The sequence below is a fragment of the Coenobita brevimanus genome, chromosome 96 (assembly GCF_032717465.1).
Source record: "Coenobita brevimanus isolate Jiangsu-jjx chromosome 96, ASM3271746v2, whole genome shotgun sequence".
NCBI lineage: Eukaryota > Metazoa > Arthropoda > Malacostraca > Decapoda > Coenobitidae > Coenobita > Coenobita brevimanus.
Window position 1 is genome coordinate 13,645,199 of NC_137049.1, and position 17,500 is coordinate 13,662,698.

Consider the following 17,500-nt stretch of genomic DNA (forward strand, 5'->3'; position numbering starts at 1 on the left):
TCGCTTCAGTCGTCGGAATCTTCAAGTTCGGGACTGACACCAGCAACCGAAGACGCGATCTCGATATCAGACAACGTCTGATACCCAGGATCGCCTCGTCGTCGTCCAACCACTCACGAACATCGTCCACATCAACATCAAGTCCGCCGTGCGTACGCATGCCGTGCATGGAAGTCATCCACGTCAAACCCTAGGAAATCGTACTCTACATCTGTTCCGAGAAGCAGACGAGACCAACCATTTTCAAGAGTTTTCACAGGGACTTCCTTCCATGCACTAGCCCAGTTGTACAGCGCAGACTTGATGTTGTAGTGGCGAAGGTTTTCCAAAGTCCGCTTGCCTCGAGTGTCACGTCCTTCCCTGCGCTCGTCCTCGTCCTCGAGAACCACCATCACCTCGTCCAGGAACTTCCGACGGTACAGGCGCTTTGTTGCCACGATCACTCCTTGGTCCATTGGTTGAATGAGAGCAGTCGTATTAGGTGGCAGAAACATGCACCTAATACGGCCATTCTCAGCAACCAAGTCCTTGTCGCACGGGTGGGCAGGTGCACTGTCGAGGAGAAGGAGAGCCTTTACCTGGTCGCGAGGAATTCCCAGTTTCTTCGTCTGGTAATGTATGACCTCCTTGACGAAGTGATGGTGAAACCAGTCTTTGAAAATCACAGCTGTGAACCATGCTTTCAAAGAATGGTACCATACGACAGGAAGGACATCCATCACCCCACGAAGGCACCGAGGCTGCTTTGCACGGCCAACAATAACGGGCTTAAGCCGGTGCATGCCGTTAGCATTGGCACAACACAAAGCAGATATCCGTTCCTTAGAAAGCTTGCGGCCAGGTACACGCTTCTCCGTCTCATCGGCGAGAGTGTTCGTTGGCACCGAGCGATAGAATAGGCCAGTTTCGTCAGCGTTATAGACTTGACCGAGAGTGAGGCCCTCCCTGTCGATCAAGCATTTCACCTTGTGCCGAAACTCGTCCACTCCATCCTCGTTAGCGTCCAATGCTTCGCCATGTGCTTTACGGTTAGTAAGGCCATGTCACAACTTGAACGCGAAGAGCCAACCCTCGGATGCCTTGAAGTCAAGGGCGTCGTGAAGCCTTGCAAACTTCTCAGCAGCAGCCTTCAGCTCCGTTCCACGTACCATCACACCAGCTGCACGTTGCTGTCGATACCAAATCAACGTGGAGCGGTCGATCTCTGCATACTTGGGGGTAAACATAACCTTCCTCTCCACGTTGCGTTTGCTTCTCGACGAGAAGTCAGCCGTGTACTGCATGAGCTTGTCTCGGGAACGCTTGATATCGAACAAAGTCGACCAGGCCAGGTTGAACTCGCGGAGAATGCGAGAGGAAGACCAACCCGCATCAACCTTCTCCAATATCTCCCGTTTCCTCTCCAGAGTCAACACCACTCTCTTCCTTTTCTCAGGAGGCGGGGCCATCATCACACACACTAAGAGTAGGGCAGAGAGCAGCAGGAGGCCTTGCAGCAAGTACGGCACCACCACAAAAGCGAGCACGTGGGCAGCCATGGTGAACAGCGCAGGTCTTGTCGCGGTGAGAGACAGGCGGGAAGTGGGGAGGATGCAGCGGCGCTCTATCGGACGTCGGAGGAATGACGAACCAAAACAATGCTCTCATGCGGCGCGCGCGGCAAGTTCAAATTACGGACGGCAAAAAATCGATTTTTTTTTCCCAATTTTTTTGGATTTTCGGACCATTTTGGGAATGTTTGATCCCAGGACGATAAGGTTCGGTTAGTGGGGATGTTCGGTTATTGGGCATCCGGATATTAGAGTGATTACTGTATATATATATATATATACATACATACAAATACAGTGAGTCCTCGAAACACGAAAACTCGAAGTACAAATTTTCGATGGTACGAAATCGATTAATATAGGACAAATTCCACAGTACGAGAATATCTGTCTAGATACGAAAATCAATACTTGATACGAAAGGAAATGCAGAGATAGCCCAATTATCCAGACAATATGATGTGAAGAAGTGCCTGAATAGTCTGAAATCACGATTAATCTGGCAGAAACAAAACACAAGTACTGTTGGATTGAATTATTTACCAATAAATGTACAATTAAAAACACAACTATCTTCCCAGTTCAGTCTGAAGAAAATTTACACTAGGCAAAATAAAGTAATCACCCCAATATCCGACGTAATAGAGCCATAGGCAGGTCCGGATAGTGGTCCTGTCCGGATATTGGGCCCCAGCTTAAGGACTTGTACTTATGGACCATAACTCAGAGAAACACCTATACAACTCTCTCTGGACATGCATAACACCTATTTAAGACCCAAATCACACCAATAAGGCACATAAATGACTGAAATAAATGCAAAACAAGCATAAAATGAGGGTTTAGAAGTAGGTTCATATAATATTAAACATTCTGGTGACTGGCTCCTGGACTGGTACTTATGGACCCTAACCTAGCCTAACTCAGAAAAACACCTTCCTACTGCACATGCATAGCTCCTAACACCCTATTCACACCAATAAAGGACATTAAAGAGTGAAATGAGGTACATTCTGCCTACCTACAGCAAGTCCATGGCCACCTCGATGAATAACCGCCTCCTCTTGGACTCTGACAGTAAGAAGGATTTCCTGAAGCACTTCCAGTACACTGTTCCTGAAGTCTTGCACTGAACTTAGTCAATCGCACACAGAAGTCCGTTCTCTTCACAGTGCGCACTCTTGTCTAACTAATACTCCATTGTAACTTACTAAGTGTTGCACTCTGCACTTTAACTTTTCCCGTTCTTCTAAGTGTAATTTTCCAAAGCAAAAACAAACAAGTCTATTTACATTAAATTTTGTTCCAAATGAGTCTTTTCTCTCACAACTGTAAATCCTTAACACAACACACTGTTTTTTTCACTCCACAACACTCAAAATTCCCGTTTGGTCTAGTGGAGAAGTTCTTGCTGTTTATTCACTGTCAGAGTCCAAGAGTATCACTGGCAGGTGACCTAGGGGTGTGTCGCTGGGTCGTGGTGATGGCGTACCCACTGCAGACGACTCTGAAGACAGCAGCAAACTCACGTCGAGTGGTGACTCCACCGTGGCTGATGTGCTGGGCTGTGGCTCGGAGCATGAGGGCCTGTCTTGGAGAGGCAACGGAGTGGAGCCAGGGCTGGGCACAGCGGGAGTCACGGGCCTGAAAAAACTGTCAATGGTTGATTGACGCAATGACCAATGATTCTGATGATTGATGATGCGCTGCCTGAAAGCACGCACTTCCTCCACAAGTCCCAAGGGTCCCATCTCCCTGTCGCAGTCCGGGTGTTCCAGGTAGTCTAGGACGAACTCTAGATGTTCCTGGAGTGCGCTCAGCTTGGGGATGGCTGGAGTAGTGTCCTGCTGAGAGGAGTCCGCATCATCGTCGCCTTCCTCATCGGAATCTACAAGCTCGGTACTGACACCTGCAACTGAAGACACGATCTCGATATTAGACAACGTCTGATACCCAGGATCGCCCTTGTCGTCATCCAACCACTCACGAACATCGTCCACATCAACATCGTCGCCGTGCGTACGTAGCCGTGCATGGAAGTCATCCACGTCAAACACTAGAAAATCGTACTCCACATCCGTTCCGGGAGGCAGACGAGACCAACCATTTTCCAGAGTCTTCACAGGGACTTCCTTCCATGCACTAGCCCAGTTGTACAGCGCAGGCTTGATGTTGTAGCAGCGAAGGTTTTCCAAAGTCCACTGGCCTCGTATGTCCCGTCCCTCCCTGCGCTCGTCCTCGTCCTCGAGAACAACCATCACCTCGTCCAGGAACTTCCTTTGGTATAGGAGCTTTGTTGCCACGATCACTCCTTAGTCCATTGGTTGGATGAGAGCAGTTGTATTAGGTGGCAGAAACATGCACCTAATCCGGCCATTCTCAGCAACCAAGTCCTTGTCGCACGGGTGGGCAGGTGCATTGTTGAGGAGAAGGAGGGCCTTTACCTGGTCGCGCGGGATTCCCAGTGTCTTCGTCTGGTAATTGATGACCTCCTTGACGAAGTGGCGGTGGAACCAGTCTTTGAAGATCACGGCTGTAAACCATGCCTTCAAAGAATGGTACCAGACGACAGGAAGGACATCCATCACCCCACAAAGACACCGAGGCTGCTTTGCGCGGCCAACAACAACGGGCTTAAGCCGGTGCATGCCGTTAGCATTGGCACAACACAAAGCAGATATCCGTTCCTTGGAGACCTTGCGGCCAGGTACACGCTTCTCCGTCTCCTCGGCTAGAGTGTTCGTTGGCAGCGAGCGATAGACAGACCAGTTTCGTCTGTAGACTTGACTGAGAGTGAGGCCCTCCCTGTCGATCAAGCCCTTCACCTTGTGCCGAAACTCGTCAACTCCATCATCGTTAGAGTCCAAATCTTCGCCATGAGCTTTACAGCTGGTAAGGCCATGCCGTAGCTTGAACACAAAGAGCCAACCCTCGGATGCCTTGAAGTTCAGGGCGTCGTGAAGCCTTGCAAACTTCTCAGCAGCAGCCTTCAGCTCTGTTCCACGTACCATTACACCAGCAGCACGTTGCTATTGATACCAAATCAACGTGGAGCGGTCGATTTCTGCAAACTTGGGGGTAAACATCACCTTCCTCTCCACGTTGCATTTGCTTCTCGACGAGAAGTCAGCCGTGTACTGCATGAGTTTGTCTCAGGATCTCTTAATATCGAACAAAGTAGATCGGGCCAAGTTAAACTCGCGGAGGATGCGGGAAGAAGACCACCCCGCATCTACTTTCCCCAATATCTTCCGCTTCTCCTCCAGAGTCAACACCACTCTCTTCCTTTTCTCAGGTGGCGGGGCCATCATCACACACACTAAGAGGAGGCCCGAGAGCAGCAGGAGTGCCTGCAGCAGGTAAGGCACCATCACAAAAGCGATCACGTGGGCAGCCATAACGACGAGCATGCACTCACGGCGAGAGACAGGCGGAAAGTGGGGAAATTGCAGCGGCGCTCTATTGGACGTCAGAGGAATGACGCGCCACAACAATGCTCTCCCATGCCGCGCGCGGCAAGTTGAAATTACGGGCAGGAATTTTTTTTTTTTTTTTTTTTTTTTAGGGGGGGGGGGGGGGGGTTGGACCATTTTGGGAATATTGGATCCCGGGACGATTATGTCCGGTTAGTGGGGATGTTCGGATATTGGGCGTCCGGATAATAGAGTGATTACTGTACAATGAAAACCCCGTTTCTACTAAAGCGTGTTTCAAGTGGTTTGATTTTTCCACGCTATATTCGTCAGACTTTGGGAAGATACTTGTGTCTTTCATTGCACACTTGAAGCAGCAGAAAGACCTTACCAATTGAGTTAATACTCCTTCAGCTTGTTTCTCTAATTTTCTGACAACTTTCAGTTTGGCAAATTACTTTTTCTTGATGAAAAATTTCCTCACCGTTATTATCGTCACTTTCCCCTACGATCGTTTCCAGCAAAGTGGAAGAAACTCAACGTGGTCAAAGGTGGATATCGTTTCCCAATTTCCCAACTGGAGGTTAGGTTAGGTTAAAATTATTAGGTACAGATAAGCTCGGTTAGGCCAGGTTTAGTCAAACACTTAGGGAAGAACAATCCTTGCCGCCATTATGTTAAAGAAATAAACAAGAGTTGTCAAACCAGAACAGCTAAGAATGACAGGGAAACAGATTTAATAAGAAACATTTACTGTATTTTCCAACCCAGAAATAATCTGAAAAATATAACAGAATATCAGGAAGAACTGATTTGGTAAGGTGCTTTTACTGCTTAAAGAAAACGTATGTTTAGCCCCCTCAATGGTTTTGGGTTCTGATATTTGTGTGCACCTGTGGTCAGCCTTGGGACCATTTTTTCAAAGTTCTAAAATCAATTTCTTTTTCTTACATATGTGAAAAGACTCGTCTGGCACACCAGGCTTTTTTTTTTTTTTTTTTTTTTTTTTTTTTTTTTTCCTAAAAACCCATCCTGTGATTTGCTATGATTCGTGATTAGGATGCGCGTTACATCAGCATGTGTACATCTGCTGAAATCATCTGGACAAAGTGAACTGTGAACACCAGACTGCTTGAGGTGGTAGAGTAGGGTCATGTAAACACACCAGTGACCCTCATTCCCTTCCCATAATTGCTTGTAGATTTTTATAGCTCACCCTAACTCAACGTCACTGACACCAGTACAGTAAGGCATTGTTCAGGGCCAGCAGCTATGAAAGAGATAATGGAATACATTATTGTTTGTATCAGTCCTCTCTTTTTCACACATACACATAAGAACAAACAAATGAATGAGCAGTAAATGTACTCTAACTCTATGAAGCAGAAATAACTATGCTCAGTCGGTCCGAAATATATTGGGAAGAGTGATACCAAACAGAGAATGTGGAACTGAATGCTAACCTACGAGAACATATAGGACGAAAGAGTAATTTTTTTCTGATTAGCAAACATTTTTGTTCCATATCGTCTCTTAAAATTGTAAAACCCATAATCTTTCGTGTAAGCATACAGCCTAAAGACCTTACCAATTCAGTTCATATTCCTCAAGTTTGTCTTCTATATGTTTCTATTTTGAGGATGAGGGTGGTAAATTATGTTCTCTTGCTGAAAGAAACTTACTCAAAATTAGAGAGCATGTAACATAAGCAATAAACATCGGCGAATGAGTAAAGAGAACACCTGACTGATGGGATGGTAGAGCAAGGTCATGTACACATACCAGTGACCTTCGTTCCCTTCCCGTAATTGTTCGCAGTTTTTTATAATGCCCTAACTCAACGTCATTGACACCGAAACAGTGAAGTGTTGTTCAAGGCCGGCAGCTATGAAGGGGTTAATGGAATACTGTATGAAAAATTCAAAATGGACACGATGCATAGCGCTGCACACACTTGCTGAGAGAAAATGAACTAACCCCTCTCTGGTAAAAAAATTTCGCGCGCTTCTCAGTTGAGTCCACGTCCCTCCTCTCCTCACAGCCTCGCTGTACATGAGGATATTTTCCCAGCCCTTCACCTTTTCGTATTGTTTCGCCATGCCTTCCAAGTGCCCTGCATCATCTCCAGCATTGGGAGAGCCCACTGCAAAGCAGCAGCAGCACCGTACTCTAATTCTGGAAAGGAAACTGGAAATTATAAGACCCCATGAGGAGGGGAAGGGAGTCTCGTAGATTGGGCGTGCTTTTGAGCTTGCTGTTTCCACCATTGGGACTGTGACGAAGAAAAAGGAGATGTATAGGAATATGGCCACCTCCCTACAATTGTTTACAGATATAACTTACTTCTTAATAGGGGGGGGTGAAGTTTAGGTCGGGGTCCAAGGGGGTCCTGGGACGCAACCCCCCATTTATATGTATATTTCAATGGGGAAAATTGTTCCAATATATGAAATTTCGAATTACGAAAGTTTTTTTTGGTCCCTATCCCTTTCGTATATTGTTTCGTTTTTAACCCTTACACCGTGGGCATGTTTCCCAATGTTTTGCGTGTCCCACGGGGTTATTCGGGCTCCGACAGACTCTCAAAAAATATTTGCCAAAAATCAGTTATTAGTCCTAGAATATTAAAATTAAATACGCATATGGCACATACCTTCAGCTTTCTCCTAGGATGTTTGTGAGCCTTCGTCGATTACCGTAGGACTTGTGGAGACCTCTGAAGTTGAGTAACGAAGTCTCCACTTTACACTTCCCGACAACCCGTAATATGATTACCACAGCCAGATATTAACACTATAAACACTACTCTATGATTATCAAGTAGTTTGGGATACATACTCCAAAAAAAAACCACTGTGAAAGCAATGAAAATTACGAGCGCGTATTACCTTCCTACTTGCGCTAGTTCGCTGTTGGTATTCTGTCATTTATTATTCATAAAACCCCTCACACTTTATATTTCTATTACTATATAACACTTATATATATCTGGAGTCTTTATCCATAAGTTTCCTTCAGCAGCATTAGTTTATTGTCACTGAAGTCATTCAATTTTTCATTCAGTAAAATACGTAGAGAGCCATGGATTCACTTTCACTGTTATAACATCAAGTATGTGTACTCATATTCTTATATTACTAATTACTTACATTTCTATTTACATTTTCTATTGTATTTTCAATATTTACACTTCTATTTTACTTACACTATGTTATTCACTGTCACTTTCAGTAACATAAAACTATATTACACTGTTCAATTATATGTACTGTACATTCATTGCTTTCACTTGCTATTTACACATTATTTTCACATTTTTACATTACTTTCCTTTCCCACTTGCACTTTTAGAACTGCTTCTGGCTGTGGTAATCAAAGAAGCAGGTAACACAGAGGGGAATCTGGCACTCAGCGCACTGCCAAGAGGTGCGTTTGTGCTCAGGTGTGCGTCGGGTGGTATGTGCACACACCTGGCACCTGCGGATCGCAGCCTTCCTCTTGCCTGTGGCAGGCATTTGCACCAGTCTGTGCCGATCCATGTACGCCCTCTGCTCAAGTCGGTCTGGAAGTGTTACTGGATGTACGACTTGGAGTTGCTGCTGTCACCCTACCATATCTTTCAAGCAGCTGCTGAACACAAGTCCTGGCGATCAACCTCAGGGAGAAGGACTTGGGTGGCTTGACCTTCATCTTGTACAGGATGAGGCGTTCAGCATCGTCATGTCTATGAGATGCAGAAAAATTTTCCTGTACCACCTAGTATTCTTCCTGAGGCAGTCAATCTCTCCAATCATCATGTCGGACTTGTCCACCAGCCGCATGTTGATATTGTAGTCTAACAGCATCAGGTTTCCTCACAGGTTCGCCTGTCCTATGGTCGACCTTCCCACTGTCTGTCATTTCCCCTTTATGTACGGTGGTGAGCATGCGCACAAGCCTCTTGTCATGCCACCGTATTGCCAGCATCTTCTCAGACTTGCTTAGGTGCACGTCTCCTCGCTGCGAGGTTCCTGCCTCTGGGAATTTAGGGAAGTGGGCACGATTACTCTTCACAGTGCTGCAGGAGCCGATGCTGTGCTCTGAAAGGTATTTGGCAAGTTTCGGTGCTGTATAATAGTTGTCTGTATACAGCACATGATTCCCACCAAAATACCTTTCAAGGAGCACTTTCACTACACAGCCTGAGAAGCCAAGGGGGTGTGTTTTATCAAGATCGACAGTGTTGGATGAATAAATGATGAAGTCAAGGATGTACCCCGTCTTATAGTCGCACAGTACAAAGAACTTGATTCCAAAGCGATGGCGTTTGCTTAGAATGTACTGCACAAACCTAGGAGGTCTCTGAACAAAACCAAGGATTCATCAATGACAACCTTCTGAAAGGGGTGGAAGAATGTCATAAACTTATCCTTCATTCAGCTCAGAATCTCCCGGATCTTCCAGAGTGGGTCAGTTTGGGAAGGTACATCGTTGTCGGCAAAGTGCAGGTTTCCCATGATGTTCCGGAAGTGATCTCTGGCCATGTACTTATTGAAGGTGGGTGAGGGTAGTAAGGGGTCCATGGACCAGTATTCTTCCAACTCATGCTTCTTTGAGTGTGGCATGAGAAGCATGAGGGCGAAGAACACATACAGCTCCTGCACTCCCAGCATGGACCACTGTTGGATCTTGGCTGCACCTGTACCACTTGCAGCACATTGTGATTCATACCTGTTGGTCTCATCACATATGTGCTGCATGACTTCATCATCGAGGAAGGCCAAAAGGAAGTCCACACACTCAGCATCCTCGTCAAGAGTGAAGACAGGCTGTACTCCTGAGGAACTCTCGTCAAAATCGAGATGTTCAGGGACAAAATCGGACTCTTCCATCCACGCGAAGGCGTCCAGGATTCCCCGTCGTGGCGGTGTAGGGTGGGTGAGGGTGGAGGGTGGCTGTGAGGCAGATTTATCATGTTCAAGGTCACTTGCACTGACCCTGGGTTGCCGTACAGCACTAGCAGCTCTTACTCTACTAGCAACTCTACTTTTACGGGTCAGGGAATTACCTCTTCCTCTACAGCCTGCCTTCACTGTTGATGCTGGTGGTGACTCTGACGATGAAGGCTCCAGAGATAATTCAGTAGAAGAAGAGGAAGAAATGAGTGAAGTGGGCCTTGGGGAACGGGGAGGTGAATCAACTCGGAACTCATGGTGGGCTGGGTCACGCGGGGCCATTGTTCCAGGGCTAACCCGCCGCCTTTTCACTCCCTTCCCAAATTCTTTCCCTTGCTGCACTAACAGCTCCTTTCCCTTGGAGCTAGGGATAACTTGGGACACTGAAGCACTCGTACTAGTAGTTTCTGGCACGATTTCCTCACCCGGCTCATCACACAAATCCCCCGAAGGGTCAAAATCACTATCCATCATCACCATTGATAATTCCGCTAGTTCACGTTCCACTGCAGAGTCACTTAGTCCTTTCCTGCTTCCCCCACGAGTTTTTCTGGGTGTAGAGGTCACGGGGCCCTTTGCAATGGGCGCAGAAGCGGCAGAAATGGCGAGGTGCGAGTGCGACATGTTTTGACCACAGCGGAGGACAAGGAACTAAATGCCGCGGCTTATTTGAGAAGGCAAGGGTTAACAGTGACAATGGGGCTGACAGCTGCTAACTTACATGCTAAGAAATTATTGGTAGGAAATCTCGGCAATACATAAAGAAATAGGTAGTTCCAGGTGAATGCAAATGTCACTTAGGCTTCTCCCTTCCTTTCTGATATATATTTTTATTACAGAAATAGATTACAAGGCATAATTCAAAGGGGAAATTACCGTGGTAATATAGCGAATGAATGCATGTGAGGTGTTGTCAGGTGATAATTAGCCAATTCCTGGTGTATACCACTATCACTTACCTTATTTTTTTTTGGTATAGTGTATATTATTTTGTATAAGTATAGGGCATTGGGCTTATTGCAATGGATGAAATCTGTGGAAAAATCCGGGGGAGATTTGCTAAGCGCAGCGCGGCCGGAGAGGTGAGAGGACAGGGTAATGGAGGGGAGGTAGGGAGGGGAGTCAGGAATGGGGGAAAATCGCTAAAATGCAACAATGGATGGGAGTACAGATGAGATTTGGAGTGCTGACCATTGTTGGACATTGGCAGTACTGATAGATGATACAAGCCACCACTTGAAAGCCCGGGATAATTCAAAATAACACAGAATCGCAAAAGTGACACCCTGCAGTATGATCCATTGCGCCCGAGCGTTACGAAAGTGACGCCCCGCGGTTAAGGGGTTAAAGGCTCCAACATGCTTGCATGAGTCGGCCTTGATCACCTAATGGCGGCTCTCCATGCTGCACGATCCATTGCAGCCTCCCTGTTCAGTCCCTTAACCCTGAGGTCACACTTATGACCTTGTTCCATGTCTTTCTTGGCCTACCCCTCATAACCCCACCCCCAATATTAACACTTCTCACATTCCTCACCCAGTTATCATCCCCCATCCTTTTCACATGTCCAAACCATCTCAATCTACCTCTCCTCATCACAGCAACAATACACTCAAGTCCCATCCTACCTCTTAACTCTTCCTTCGTAAACCAAGCCCCCCCCAGTCCTGGCACGCAGGGACGCACTACACATTCACCTAATCATTGTCATTTCTGTACGTCTGAGCCGACGAATATCCTCCTCCTTTACTGCCCAGGTCTCACTATCACACAGCATTACACTCCTAACACATGCTGCATACAAAGACCCCTTAGCACGTAGGGAGAGTCCTCTCAATGTCAGGAGAGGTAAGAGCTCCCTGAACTTCTTCCAACCACTTCTCACCCTAGCTACAGAGCTAGCTCCAGCCCCACCTCCAGCACACAACATGTCTCCCAAATAACAAAACTCTTCCACACACTCAAGAGATTCACCAGCAAGCACAAACCTTTCATGCATGGCAATCTCCATCTGCTCTCCCCAACACACCGTACACATAAAATCAGCATTATCTCGCAGTCCACCTCTGATACCACTACATCTCTTATGCACCCATTTATCACAAACACCACACAAGATGGAATTACTTCCCACGCCCTTGTGGTAAACTGCACATGGCCAATCTCTCTCGCCTTTGACAGTACCGCCACCAACCCTAGATATCATCACTTTTGTTTTATCTGCATTTACCCTTCAGCCCTAGTGCCCCATATCAGCTCTCCACTTCCTAAAACCTTCCTCCGCCTCCCTTTCGTTCTCAGCAACCAACACCACATCATCAGCATACAACAACTCCCACGGGAGTTCGTTTCTAAAGTCATGTGAGAGGGCTTCAAGTACCATGATAAACAACATGCGACTCAAAACTGACCCCTGATGCACACCAACATTCACGGAAAACTCATCACTCAAATCTCCATTCACTCTCACCTGGGTGCGAGCACCCACATACATAACCATAACCACCCTAACCAGCCACTCCTCAAAACCATGCTCTCTCATTGCCCACTTCACCACCTCTCTAGGAACTCTGTCAAAGCCTTTTTCCAAATCAACAAAAACAAAATACAGATCCCTTCTCCTACCAATATATTTTTTCCTGTTTAAGCTGCTAGAACAAATGAATATAGCATCAGTGGTCCCCCTACCTGGCATAAACCCAACCTGCATCTCATCAATATTGACTCTTTCTCTAATCATACCTTCTAAAACTCTCTCCATTACCTTCATTATCTGATCTAAAAGCTTTATACCTCTATAATTTCCTCTTTCCAGGGTATCACCCTTCCCTTTGTACACATTTACAATTACTGTACACTCTTCAGCCAATCATCTGGGACAACACAGTCATAAATAATCATATTTATCAGGTCAGTGACTAACTTCACCCCTATATCTCCTAAGGCCTTCAACATTTCGGCAGTCAACCCAGACACACCTGCTGCCTTCCCCACCCTCATCCTGCCTACTGCCTCACTCACAGTAGCAGCATCGATCAAAGGCCAAGGGCCAAACACTGGATCTGCTGGCCCCAAACCTTCCCTATCCCAGTCAAACTCCTCATTCAACAACCGGCTATAATGCTCTCTCCATGCATCTTTAATATCCTCACTGTTCACCATTATCCTTCCTTCATCATTCTTCGCACACTGCTCACCTATAATATCCCGATTATCCCTCTTCATCTGATTTGCCACTTTAAATATCATATTTTTCCTTTCCCCATGATTTAGGTTATCAAGTAAAAGTCTTTGTGAACTCAGACTTCACCTTGTATACCTCTCTTCTAGCCCTACACTTGATAGCAAAGTATTCCTCCTTGCTACCACCCTTCTTCCATTCCCGGAAAAGCCCTCTTTTCTCCTTAACTGCAGCTTCTACACCCTCATCCCACCACCAAGTTACTTGATGTCTTGGTGGTCCTCTTGTCCAACAACATGTTACATCAGTAACTCTCAAGAGATTGTTCTTGAGGGCTCTGTACTGTTCATTAAAGCCTCTGTCTACAGCTCCCTGTTCAGCCATCACTCTCCTCATCTTGCTATAGAAGGCATCCCTTACTACTTGGTTTTTCAGCTTCCATATTTTCCTCCTAGGTACATAAGACCTCTTTTTCATCACTCGTTCTATAAGCACCATATCACAAATCAATAGTTTGTGCTGCTGCACACACTCCTCACTTCCTATAACTTTAACATCCCTCACTAACCTCCTATCAGCCCTCCTAACCAGAAAATAATCTATCTGACTGCTATTTCCCCCAGACTCATACGTAATTAACCTACTCACTCATTTCCTAAAATATGTGTTCCACACAATCATGTCCATTGCCTCCCCAAACTCGAGTATCCTTTCCCCTTCCGCATTCCTTACACCATACACACATCCCCCATGTACTCCTTCATAACCTTGTGCTGCTTCACCTACATGACCATTTAAGTCCCTTCCGAAAAACCACTATCTCATCATCCTGCATACCACCTACTACACGTATTAAATCATCCCAAAATCTATCTTCTCTGCTTCATCCAATCCTGCCTGTGGAGCATATACCGATATAATTGCAGCTATCTGTCTACCGAATAGAATTTTTATTACCAATATCCTATCGCTTACTCTCATAACATTCATAGCATATTCCACCCATTTCTCCACAACCATCATACCAACACCCCCATATCCATCTGTCCCCCCCTGCCAAAACAACTTATAGTAACAGTCCTTCCCAACAATCTTTCTGGCTGATCCACCCCTGTACTGGACTTCCTGCAAACACGCCACATCCACCCACCTCCTACTGAATGCCTCAGTGACTTCCCCTGCTCTTCCCCTCAAACTTCCCACATTCCATGAACCCATCCTCATCCCCCTGGGTGATTTACTGACCTCAGGCTTGCTTTGAAACTTATTCTTGTGTTTTGTCATAGTCAAAGCACAGTGTATGTGACATACAACTAGCCCCACTCACTGCACAGTCCCAGGTCCAGGCAATGGATCTGGGACCCTTAGCCCACCAGCTTACCAGTGGCTGTGGCAGTGGCCTCGGGGCACCCTGCCAGGACAGCTGCAGGGACACCCTCCAAGCGTGCCCTGGTTCTGCAACTATCCTGCCATTATACACCCACTGATAGGGCAGCCTCCCGGGGCACTACTCCCAGGTTTGGGCCCCTATCTATTGGGCGGAAGCAGCAGCCTGGGAACCGCAATGCCCTGTACCCTCTAGCACAGGCTTGAGCCCCATCTCGCCCTTGACCCATAATCTATGCCGGCAGAACCCCCCCTCACACCCCCCACGTCTGCCACTAGGTGGCGGGGGCAAAATTTTCTGGCCGTATGCCCTTGCTGGCACCAATCTCTGTAATGTAGTGAGATACATTGTGTGAAATGTAAAGTGCATGTGGTGTAGTGCATAAGATAGGTCTACTCTCCATGTTACTGTCACACTGAAGAGGTCTGCAAAGGGGATGGTTAGATAGCTAGTGAAACAGGAGCTCCAGCTCTCCCTGTCACCTGCAGTCCCATTTCCCTTGGGAGTACCAACCTGTTTGGCCCATGCTACAACCTCCCCTCTCAAATATGAACCCGAATAATTCAGAAATCAGTTAATTTGGATCTTTTTTGACCACTAAACAAATAATTTTAATTCAGATAGAAATTCGAATTAAATGAGACAAGTCCGAAAAGGGTTCCAGTGATAAGTGGAAGTGAACAGTTTTTGTAGTGATAGGTGTAGTAATAACTAATCATTAAGAACTGTACAGTACCTTCGGTACAGTTAGGTGTACTGGACTCTACTACTGTGTTGCAAGACTTCATTATCAAGGTTTGACACTATTCTATTTATTGTATTGTGCACTCTTTGAGTATAGAGTAATAATATACTGTACTGTTCAATGTTTTTTGTGAATAAGCCATGTTTTAGTGAGCAAGGGTGTGATATGGGGATAGTGACAAGCATGAGCTCCAATAATTCAGATTCTTGGATAATCCAACATAGGGTTCCCCCAAATCAATCCGAATTATAGAGGGTTTACTGTACACATATTTAAAGAGACCAATAGGTTTGCCAGTCATCAACCCATTGGATCCCAGGGGTGCTGGTTTATATTGCGCTGTAGGGTACTAAGCGATCACCTCCGCCCATTGGCCTTAGAAGTCGCGAAGCTCATAAGTCCCCAGCCCGGGGGTTCCCTACTTTATAAAGACCTGAAAACTTAAGTTCTGTCCAATACTGGGACACTGTCTCAATGGGATATATATATGAGTATATATATATATATATATATATATATATATATATATATATATATGTGTATATATATATATATATATATATATATATATATATATATATATATATATATATATATACACACATACACAGTCATCCTTTAACATTCATGGTTTGTATTGTGGATACAGAAAAAAAAGCATATCTAGAATGCTGAAGTAACTTATCCCAGGAAAGTGAAAACTTTTAGAAGAATGGATTTCAGTAATGAAATATATGTAACACTCTTCCTAAAAGGGATGAGCACAGTAGTCAGAAGAGGCCATGCAGGTATATTCATTATTTTTAATATGCAATTTGGTTTTAGCTTTCATCAAAGGGGAAAATCAATATATTCTCTGAAAGAATTTAGATGACAGCACAATGATCTGGATGGTACAGCACAATCAAATCAAAGTTAAAAAAAATTATTTATAAAATTTTAAAAGATAATTTTCATAACTAATTATTCTGAAATAGGTCACAATATCATATGTCATACCAAGAGAAATTTGGGGTGTAGTTTGTGCTAGATAAATACCCTGTAGTTTTGTAGAGAGGTTGGATAAAACTCCTCATCAAAGTAGCTTTAGTTTGTTCTTATAACTCTATGAAAACAGATTGTATGTCATGTTGGGAGATATTCAATACCCACAAAGTCATTGAACCTTAGATAAGAACAACCAATTTGCAAATCGAAACAAACATCTATGTGATTTAGAATCAGATGATGCATGTGTTTCAGGTGTGGGGAGATAATTCACAATGGGGAGTAATCCTGTGCCTCATGGTATAGAAACTTTGAAACACCAAATGTTTATATGCCATAAGGAAAATAGAATACTGTTCAATATTGTTGCAGATGCTGAAAAAGAAAAGTTTTACTATATAATTTAACTGGGTGGTGGTCTAAATGCCTTATTACTTTTGCATGCATAGAAAGACACAGAGCCATTTTTATATTCACAAAAGGAACAAAAAAAAACACACACACACACACACACATTGACACATACATATACAGTGGAATTGTTGTTTTAAATAAGTACAGTGTCAATCACACGATGGTTATTGGAAGAGTATGACCAGAGACAATTAGAAGTATAGGAGAGGTATGCATGAGGAAATCAACTGGAGATAATCCTCTGCTATTAACAATGACTGAGGAACAATAGGGCTTAAAAAGTGAAATAAAAACTTCCAAGTCAGAATTTAGTGGCCGATAAAAAATCAATAGTTCTCATTGGTTGAAGAATACATCACAATCACTACAAGGAGGGCTAAAGAGTTGATTCCTGAGACAAAGTAGTCTTGTCTGTAGGTATGACTCCAGTAAAACATGTAGGCAGTTGGACTTTCCTCTAGATTTCCTCTTATGTTAAACCTTTGGAAGAAAGAAAAAAAGCAAAGATCTTTGGATAAAATGTATGGATAAAAAGTAGATGTCTAAAAATAAAGTGGTTGTACATGCAAAAGCAAAAAATATCAGATGACACAGAAATTACATTGGAGCTTCAAGAAAGTGGAAAAAATTTATATATCATAAATAGAAATATATATATAAATTATATATAATATATATAAATATATATAATATATATATATATATATATATATATATATATCAAATATATATATATATATCAATATAAAATATATATAAATTATATATATATATACAAAAATATATAAATTTAAAATATATATAAACAAAAAATATATATATATACAATATATATAAAATTTAATATATATAAAAAAATATATATATATATCTAAAATAAAAAAAAAAA